The sequence below is a fragment of the Enhydra lutris genome, unplaced genomic scaffold (genome assembly GCF_002288905.1).
Source record: "Enhydra lutris kenyoni isolate GAN:26980312 unplaced genomic scaffold, ASM228890v2 scaffoldscaffold23, whole genome shotgun sequence".
Classification (NCBI taxonomy): domain Eukaryota; kingdom Metazoa; phylum Chordata; class Mammalia; order Carnivora; family Mustelidae; genus Enhydra; species Enhydra lutris.
The window spans coordinates 16270725-16280442 of NW_019154107.1; the positions used below are offsets into that span (position 1 = coordinate 16270725).

At 39.2% G+C, this 9718-nt stretch overlaps 1 pseudogene; it reads left to right on the forward strand.

Annotated features, from left to right (window-relative positions):
- Positions 1–1929: 1929 nt before the first annotated feature.
- Positions 1930–2481, forward strand: LOC111150465 (annotated as a pseudogene).
- The last annotated feature ends 7237 nt before the right edge of the window (positions 2482–9718 follow it).

The following is a 9718-nucleotide window of genomic DNA, read 5'->3' on the forward strand; positions in this document are numbered from 1 at the left end:
TTTTGAAAGTCTACAATTATCTTAAGACTAAACACTGGTGTTAAGCAAATAAGGAACAAAATTTTCTCATTGAGAAATTGATCATGTGGTACTTTTCCATCTGTAGTATGTGATTTTATCATTAAAATCAACTTCTCAAATAGATGTCTATTTATTTACAGAATCAACAATTAAATGCCTCTAAAACTGCCTGGGTAAGTTTACATCATGACATTTGATATTTGATCCTTTGCTTTTATCATGAACAGTGATTATAAAATAGTGTAAACTTGCAAAGAGAAATAGAGACCAAAACAACAACAAAACCAAAGGTGCGTTAATTAGAGCCATGGGATTAAATCTTTCAATAAAAACAGGTATTTTATTCTAACTCTATCTGAGAATATAGACCACATTTGATTCTTCTGTGTATCTCCAGAATCAAACACAGTGTCTGACACATATTTGGAGTATCTAAATGGTTGCTGCATTAATGCACAAATAAATGAATTATAAATACCTAGGTTGGTTTTATGTCTTCTATTATAATATCCTTGAATTCTGAGGATATATTGCCTTTTAAATTTCCATATACATATCTTGTATGTGTGCACTTACAACAATAAGAGTGGGGGGGATGGCAGTTTTATGTTTGTTTAGTTTGATCTGGTTCTCCATTAAAATACAAACATCATGGGAAAAGAGATTTGTCTCTTCATTATTAATATATGCCCAAATTACAGACTAGCTCCTTGGCCATATTAGGTAATCAATAAATATTTGTTGAATGAATGAATGAATAAATAAAAGGCGATTTGAGATCGGTGGTATTCCCTGTCACATGGTTCATTTCACAGAATATAATTTAAGGAGTTAAAAAATAAAAACACAGTCTTGCTGAGCGGCAGTGAAAGTACAGTTGAGGCTGGAGGGAGGAATACATCCACATGGTTAGCAGTGCTTTCTGTAAGAATGCACCTAAAAACTTTTGTTTTCTGCGAGAGAAAAGAGGAATCTGCATTTCCCCAAGAGGAAGGGAATCAGCGAGCCAAGTGAGAGGCGGTGAGCAAATCTAGGGTGTCAGTGGAGAGATCACTGATGCTGTCCATTTTGGGGTCCAAACAAGGCAGAAGGAATGTGTTCCTAGGACTGCGTTGAAATAGTAAGAGATGAGAGGGAATAGAGGGAGTGAGGAAGAAATGCAAAGAGTGGAAGATTGAGAGGTGGAAAGATTTGCTGAGACTTTGGAGGTGCTGCTCTGCTGTTGGAAAGGACTGAACCTGATCGTGAATAGGAGAGAAGTGGAGGTCTGTGAAACAATAAGGTCTAGAAACTGAGTGAGGAGGCTATCAGAAGTGTCATTAATATGGATGTTGAGTCACTGAGGATAGCTGCCATCCAAATAAAGCTTTGTGATACTAAATATTCCAGTGATACCACAAAAGCACTATATTTGGTGTACAATCCCATCATGACTGTATTCAAGGAGATTGCTCAAAGAAACCATGCATGTGACTAACTCAAAACAGTTGCACTTATATTCATGACTAACAGTTAAAAATATTTAGGCTACATGCTCAGCAGAGTCACACTGTGTCACCTGGCTCCTCTGAACCCGGAACAGTGCTCTCATTCCGCTCTACCTCCAGCCACGCCCCAGCCACGCCCCCAGCCACACCCCCTAGTCCCTCCAGAGCCTAGGGCCCCCTCCACTCTGACCCCAATGACCTGCTAACCGATCTTCACCCCACCCCCCCAACTCCCGCGTAACGGACCCACCTTCCGGTTCCAACCCAGAACTCGTGAACCACCAGCTCAGGAGCCTGCCCACCGCCCATCTCCTTGGTCGCCCCCCCGCCTAAAAAGCCACCGAGGACCTGCCACCACCACCTTCAGCCCCGCAGCCCTCGCTTCCGCACCACCTTCACCTTGGTGTGGGTGCTACCAACCATGGCCACCGCACAGCTCTCCCAAGTGCGCCAGAACTACCACCCCGACTGCGAGGCCGCCATCAACAGCCAGATCAACCTGGAGCTCTACGCCTCCTACGTGTACCTGTCCATGGCCTTCTACTTCGACCGCGACGACGTGGCCTTGAAGAACTTCGCCCAGTTCTTCCTGCGCCAGTCCCGCAAGGAGACCCAGCATGCCGAGAAGCTCATGGAGCTGCAGAACCAGCGCGGGGGCCACATCCGCCTCCGTGACATCAAGAAGCCAGACCGCGAAGCCTGGGAGGGCGGCCTGAAGGCCATGGAGTGCGCTCTGCACCTGGAGAAGAGTGTGAACCAGAGCCTGCTCGACCTGCACCAGCTGGCCACCAACAAGAACGACGCCCAGCTGTGCGACTTCCTGGAGAGCCACTACTTACACGAGCAAGTCGAGGCCGTCAAAGAGTTGGGGGGCTATGTCACCGACCTGCGCAAGATGGGGGCTCCGGAAGACGGCCTGGCAGAGTACCTGTTTGACAAGCTCACCCTGGGCGACAGCGAGAAAAAGAACTGAGTTGGGACTGTTTTCCCCATAGCCCCAGGGCGCATGGTGACTTTGCCTGATCACCATGCCGAGCATGCGTATTGCAGTATTGCTTCTGCAAAAGGTTCCAGTTTTTTTCTTCCAGTCTTGCCTTTCATTCAATAAAGTTATTTGGTTCCTAAGTAAATAAAGGTCTCTGGTTGATTCATGTGCGCAAATCTCTCACCTTTTAAGTTTCAAAATAGGTAACCAGTAGTCCCTCTACCCACACATGCCCCATCCACATGCAGCTCAGATTCTCTGAAGAGGAAGGGAGAAGGTATTCCATGGGACCCTGGAAAATACAATATCAATCTTCCCCTTATAAACGATGTGGGTATATGAGAATGGGGGTGGAGTGGGGTGAGGTGGGGCCCCGGTTAAGTGCATGTAAATAGTGAAAGTATAGAACATGGCCTGAAGATCAAGACTGCAGTTGTGTCTTGGGAAGAAGGAAAGGGAAAGCCATTGGGTAGGGATTAAATTAAATGGGATCCTGGCTTTATCTGAAATGTTTATGTTCATTAAATTCTTCAAATACTAATGGTTAAGTCTGCATAGCAAGATGAAGATCTTGGAAGTCAGAATGTTAGAGTATCTCTCACAACCTCATGCTGGGCAACAGTGATAATAGGAAACAAGTCTTAGGCCAGCTTCCACACACACCCTGGCAGGAACTTACTGTGGTTACCAATGCCTGGCATACATGTTGCAGTTACAAAACAATCACTTAAGTATGTTTTCTTTAATATGTATCCTATGTATATCTGTATATGTATATGCTCCAACCAACAGCAGAGTTCACTGTGAATCTCTAGACAAGATCCTGAATGTTTGCTTAGGAAAACACTCTTTGTTAAAAAGCTCTGCATTATTAGAAATGATATAGCTACTTTCTAGACCTTTCCTGAACCCGGTTATATTTCTGCCTTTGGGTTTCATGAATCCAACTGTGATTAGCTTTTGTTACTTGCTACCAAGAAAATCGAAGCTAATATGTCTTCTTACTATCATTACACCTTTACCAGGCCCCACTATAATTATTTGCAGTAAATAGCTCCTCTAGAGTGCTAAGTGGCATTTTTTTCCTTATCCCTAGGACAGAGTTCACTGAAAGGAATAAAATATTTTAAGTTACATGGATGGAAATACGGAGCAGCTGAAGACTGCTAACACAGGCATCCCTTTCAACTGAAAGTATTTCCTTTATAATTTATAGGTTTTAATTTCTTAGACCAGCCTTTCCAAGACCATGTTCAGTATCAGCCAGTGCCACAAAATATTAGCAGGTATTCAGTGAAAAATGAATTCAAGGATATTTATAAACACACATATATGTATCTATATGCATGAATATATACAATATTTGTATTCATTGAATTAGCAGGATTTTTTGTTTTTTCAGTTTTTGTTTACTCTAGGAATTTTAAGTCTTTAATGTAAAAAATATATATACAGCGAATTTATAACAAGGGGATATAATATTGTTTCCCAAATATTCCATCATAGGATCCTTTTTCTACCAAATCTCACAGAACAGTATTCCAAAGAAAATAGCTTTGGAAACAACGTTAAAAGATCTCATTGTCTGTTGTTTGAGAAGCATATATCTGCCAGCTAAACCCCACTCACTTTCACTAAAACACCATTATGAAAAACTGGAATATTTGCTGTCAAGTTTCCAGCATAATAAGTTTTAAGGCAGAAGTGTAACACAGAGCCCTCACCATGAGGGTGGATAGATATTATACATACACCTTCCATTTGTTTCCCTGTTGGATAACTCCCAACACTGCATTTTCCATCATATTCTAATTTCTGTTTCTAAAAGAATGGCTTCTGGAAATGATAACACTGATATTTCTCCAATATTTAAATCTAAGTTGAGAGGAGGTCCAAAGCTGCTAAGTAACTTATATTCTTCACCTCTTTCTACCTATGTATTCCTCTCACCAGTAGCAGAATTCTTCATTTTGATTTTCCAGAATAGACTGCCAAATTTTAGTCAATAATATAACTTTTGGTGAAAAGCAGTTGGTGCCTGAATTTTCTGGAAATAACTTGTCTATTCTTCTCACCAAAGCATGCTAAAATTCCTCAAAATTCAGACAGTTCATTTGGAGAAAAAAAAATAAGGCATATATGCTACAAAGCATTTTTATAGTCAAGTCCAGAATTGTTAAATACATACAAATGAGTAATGTGCTTAGTGTGCAGCATCTTACACCACCACATTTTTCCTTCAATAGAGATCATCAACATCCCATTGCAGTGTGTTCCTCTCTAGGTTCAATGGAAGACCTATCAAGTTTCTCTCCAGCCCTAAAGTACATAACGCAATTCTATAAATTGAAACTCCATTATTCCCAAACAAAAGTGGGCTTGAGGCAAGATCTAAATGTGAACTCCTGCAGATTTTTTAAGTTAAATTTGTTCTCACTAGCTTTAGGTATCAAGCCTCATGACACTGCCAATGAATTTGATTACCTATTTTATTCTCAGGCAGATTCAACATAATACAAAACTATTATCTTCTATATATGGAAAATATTCTATCATTTTAATAAATGATTATATTATGCTAGAAAATAACAAGGTGATTAAAGTAAGCTTCTCAACAAGAACAGTATCTCAGTCTGGCCCATCTTATTAACCAAGACTTTCATTTGTCTACTGTTTGGCTACGTAATTTAATTCAACAAGCATTTATTCTTAATAAATGAGTTCATGCAAGGGAATCAAAGTTAAACAAGACATGAACGTGGCCTAGTTAAACCAAATGTATTAGCATTTTGCCAATTTTCTAAGAGTAAAATACAAGTCCATTATGAGATTATTTTAATAATTAAATCAGGAGTATAGGCAGAGAGTGTTTTCATTTATCACTCTCCACTTCACAAAGAGGTATGCTACACAATCATTCAACAAAATTTCACAAATGACAATGTAGCATTTTTCAAAAATGTATGAAGAAAAATATAAGCCAGCTATTCTTCTGCTCAGAACAGTGGACTAAACAAATCTAAAACATCATCATAATGATAATCATCGAGGTAAATTATGTTGTCAAAATAACATGTTAAGAAATTTCCTCTTTCTGATAATGAGGGATGTTACCTGAGGGGGACAGAAACTTTGATGAAGAGAAGAAGAGCAATAATGTAACATGAATAACAGATTAAATTTTAGCAAATAAGGTTACTTGTTTGTTTACATATTTTAGCGATTGTTGCCTGGAGAGAGAGGAGGCACATGAAGGTATATTTTACTAGTGTGGATCAATCACAGAGGAGTCTTTTTTTTTTTTTAAAGATTTCATTTATTTATTTGACAGAGAGAGAGAGAGAGAGATCACAAGTAGGCAGAGAGGCAGGCAGAGAGAGGGGGGGGAAGCAGGCTCTCTGCTGAGCAGAAAGCCAGATGCGGAGCTCCATCCCAGGACCCTGAGATCATGACCTGAGTCAAAGGCAGAGGCTTAACCCACTGAGCCACCCAGGCTCCCCCACAGAGGAGTCTTCTTAGGGACTGCTTCAAAAATATCTTCAAAGTTAAAGAAAAAACCCATTTTCACTGTAGATTTGAATATGTGAGAAATCTATAGGTAAAGATAACCTAAAAAGATTTAGGGCAGCCTTAATGGCAGGTCTTAATATAAGAAAAAAAGACACATACTTGTATTTTTTACAACATCATTACTTGCATCCATTAATAAACACTGCTTACACTTACTGAGTTTGCCATTTATCAGGCATCAAGTTATGATATTTACATGAACTACCTCATTTCTGCTTAGCGACCACACAAGACACAGTGCTATTGTTATCCCCATTTTATAGATGATCACAGTGAATTCAGAGATACATTAATTCTCTGAGATCTCACAATAAATGGCTGAACTTGAATTTGAACACACATAGCCTAACTTGAAGACCTAGGCACTTAACCATTAGTCTATATGGTAATAACTAAATGAGAATCTTACAAGTCCTATGAGTTATGATAATGTGACAAAGTTTGCTGTGAGAAATTAGTAGGGAAGAGATCCTATAAGCCTGATTGTACTTACAGAAGTCACAACCCAGCAGGACACACCTATAACAGATTAAACAGTTAAGTACCAATAATACAAACTGACACAGCCTCTGGTCTCAAAAGTCAAAGAGACTTCTGCAATTATTCAAAGGATAGTAAATTTGTACACAGAGCCTTCCATTTTGTATTAATATAACTGCACAAATCCAAAAAAGTGAACCCTGGCTGTGACTGGGCAGAAGTCAGTTGCTGGGATTTTCTAAATAAATTCTTGGAGATAGGAAATAAAAATAGAAAAATTAAATGCAGGGGCACCTGGGTGGCTCAGTGGATTAAAGCCTCTGCCTTCGGCTCGGGTCATGGTCCCAGAGTTCTGGGATCGAGCCCCACATCGGGCTCTTTGCTCAGCAGGGAGTGTGCTTCCCTCTCTCTCTCTGCCTGCCTCTCTGCCTACTTGTGATCTCTGTCTGTCAAGTGAATAAATAAAATCTTTAAAGAAAAAAAAAGAAAAATTAAATGCAAATAGGAAGAGATTATTTCAAATGGCTATTAGAGTGAGCATATTTAATCAATCAATATAATACTTAGTAAGAAATAAAAATTACATGAATGAGCATTGATTTTCCAATCCAACATTTTTTAAAATTTATTTTTGAGAGAGAGTGAGCATATGCAAGGGGGTGGGGGGAAGGGTAGAGGGAGAGGGACAGAGACACAAGCAGACTCCAAGTGCTGAGCATGGAGCCCAACATGGAGCTTGATTTCACAACACTGAGATCACAACCTGAGCAAAACCAAGAGTTGGTTGCTTAACCAACTGTGCCACCCAGGTGCCCCCCCAATGCAACATTCTCTGATAACTAACAGAGTATAATTACTCTATTGATACCAATCTGAATCTCACATTTGAAAAAAGATTTTCAATCCCTTTGCTCTAGAGGCCTCTAATAGAGTACTAAAAATGGCGCCTCTTTTTGCTATATTCCTCCAAAGTTTGCTCTTCTGGTTCTAAATATCATAGAGTGGGAAAGCAGGTCCCAAGAGTCATTATTAGCCAAGAAGGAGAGGATGAATTTATGATAGGATACATCCACATACCTAAAGTACTTTCTCTAAGAATGCACCTAAACCTTTTCTTTTCTACCAGAGAAAAGAAGTGTGTACTTTAAAGAAGGGAATTGGCAAGCCAGGCAAAGGGGGGTGAACAAATTTAGGATTTCACTAAAGAGATCATTGAAACTGTTTCAGGTTCAGACAAGGCAGAAAGAGTGTGTTTCTAGGACTGTGCTGAAAGATAAGATAAGAGACTAGAGAGGATAAAGGGAGTGAAGAACAAGAAAGATGGAAAGGTAAAAAAAAGATTCACTGAAACTTTAGAGGAGGTACTCTGCTGTCAGAAAGTGTGAACCTGATTGTGAATAGAAGGGAGAAAAGTGGAGGTTACTGGAGTTAATAAGGTCTAGGAACTGAGCAAAGAGGCTGTCAAAAGTGTCACTAGCATCACCATGGGCTCTTTTCTGTACATCTAGGTGATCTGCTTTGTGTTCCGAATTTCATGTCTGCCAAGGATGCCAAGACCTAAAATAATGAAAAAAAATTAACTACATTTCCATAGCACTTTATAATGTGATACCATGGTGGTCACTTTTTCTTTTTTTTTTTTTAAAGATTTTATTTATTTATTTGACAGAGAGAAATCACAAGCAGGCAGAGAGGCAGGCAGAGAGAGGGGAGGAAGCAGGCTCCTTGCCAAGCAGAGAGCCCGACATGGGGCTCGATCCCAGGACCCTGGGATCATGACCAGAGCCGAAAGCAGAGGCTTTAACCCACTGAGCCACCCAGGTGCCCCTGGTCACTTTTTCTAATTTTCACCTTAAATAGAGCCCTTTGTTATTATAATTGCAAAATTCATTTAGATATTTTGCCTTCTATGTCAAAACTTTTTCTTTTTTTTGGCTTCTTCTCAGCTGTGTTCAGGAAGACACTTTCTTCAGATCTAGGGTTAGGGATAGTGTACGTGCCTTGTATTTTGCCATTCACAGACTTCTTCAGAGGGTTAGGGTTAAGGTTAAATTTAGATTTACACTTGGGGTTAGGGCTAGGTTTAATTAAGTATTAGGTTATGTGCCTGGTATTTTGCAGTTCAGAGGCCTCTTCAGAGGTAAAGCCCTAGACTTCTGCTCATGTGAGGATAGACATGTATTACCAAAACATCTTAAGAATGTGAAACGTGAGGAGGTCAAGGTGTTAGATAGTAAGCTGTTAAGATATTTTTAGAACTGGAAAATTTGACTATGAGCATATATCTCAGGTTTGAGCAAAGCCAGTTTAAAGTGTGTTAAAAAAACAAAAAGAAAAACAAACAAAAAACATGATTCAGCTCATTTGGGACCTGAGAGAAAAAGAGTAAAGGAAGTATATACAATGTATTATGAGTTATTTAAAGAAGGCAAGAAGTTCAGGAATTGGTCCTAACTTGCCTTCAAAAGATTCCATGAAGTCATCTGGAAAACAAATGTATACTTTTGCCTTGGGCGGTTAAGTCCATCAAGGTATAGAACAGTAGGTGCCAACATGGGAAATAATCAAGATGCCGGGCCAAGCAGCAGCAATTCCATGGCTCTGAGTGGTGGAAAGAAAGTGATGTATATTTGTGCAAACATTATTCCAGCACCAAATTCTCAATGCTTGTTGTGTCAGCATTTCTTTCCCCAGGTATACAAAATTCCCAAGTGCTACTGATATACTTTTCTTTTTTAAAGGGACATAAAATTCTGTATTGGTTGAAGTAAAAAAAAAAAAAAATCCACACATGCTTATCAAACGGAGTAAGTTGGTTTGTACATTAAAGTTACAAAATGTGCAAATTTATGTCATCGCTCTTACTTTGTGACAATTATGCTTATCTCATTTTTGTTAGAAGAGACTAATATATTTAATATAAAATATAAATTAAAATCTGAAGTCCACAGTGGGAACTGAAATTATTATTACAGTTTGAAGAATGGGGTGATATTTGTGAAATTATAGCTATTTATCACTGGACTTCATGTTCAAAGATGTCTCTTCTGATGGTGATTATAATCTTTGTGTCTGGGTGTGATTGAGAAGCAAATATGTGATCAGAATTTTAAGGCCGTAATTTAACCTTTTAACTAACAACATTTTCAAAGTTTTGTTCTATTAACAAGTGTGT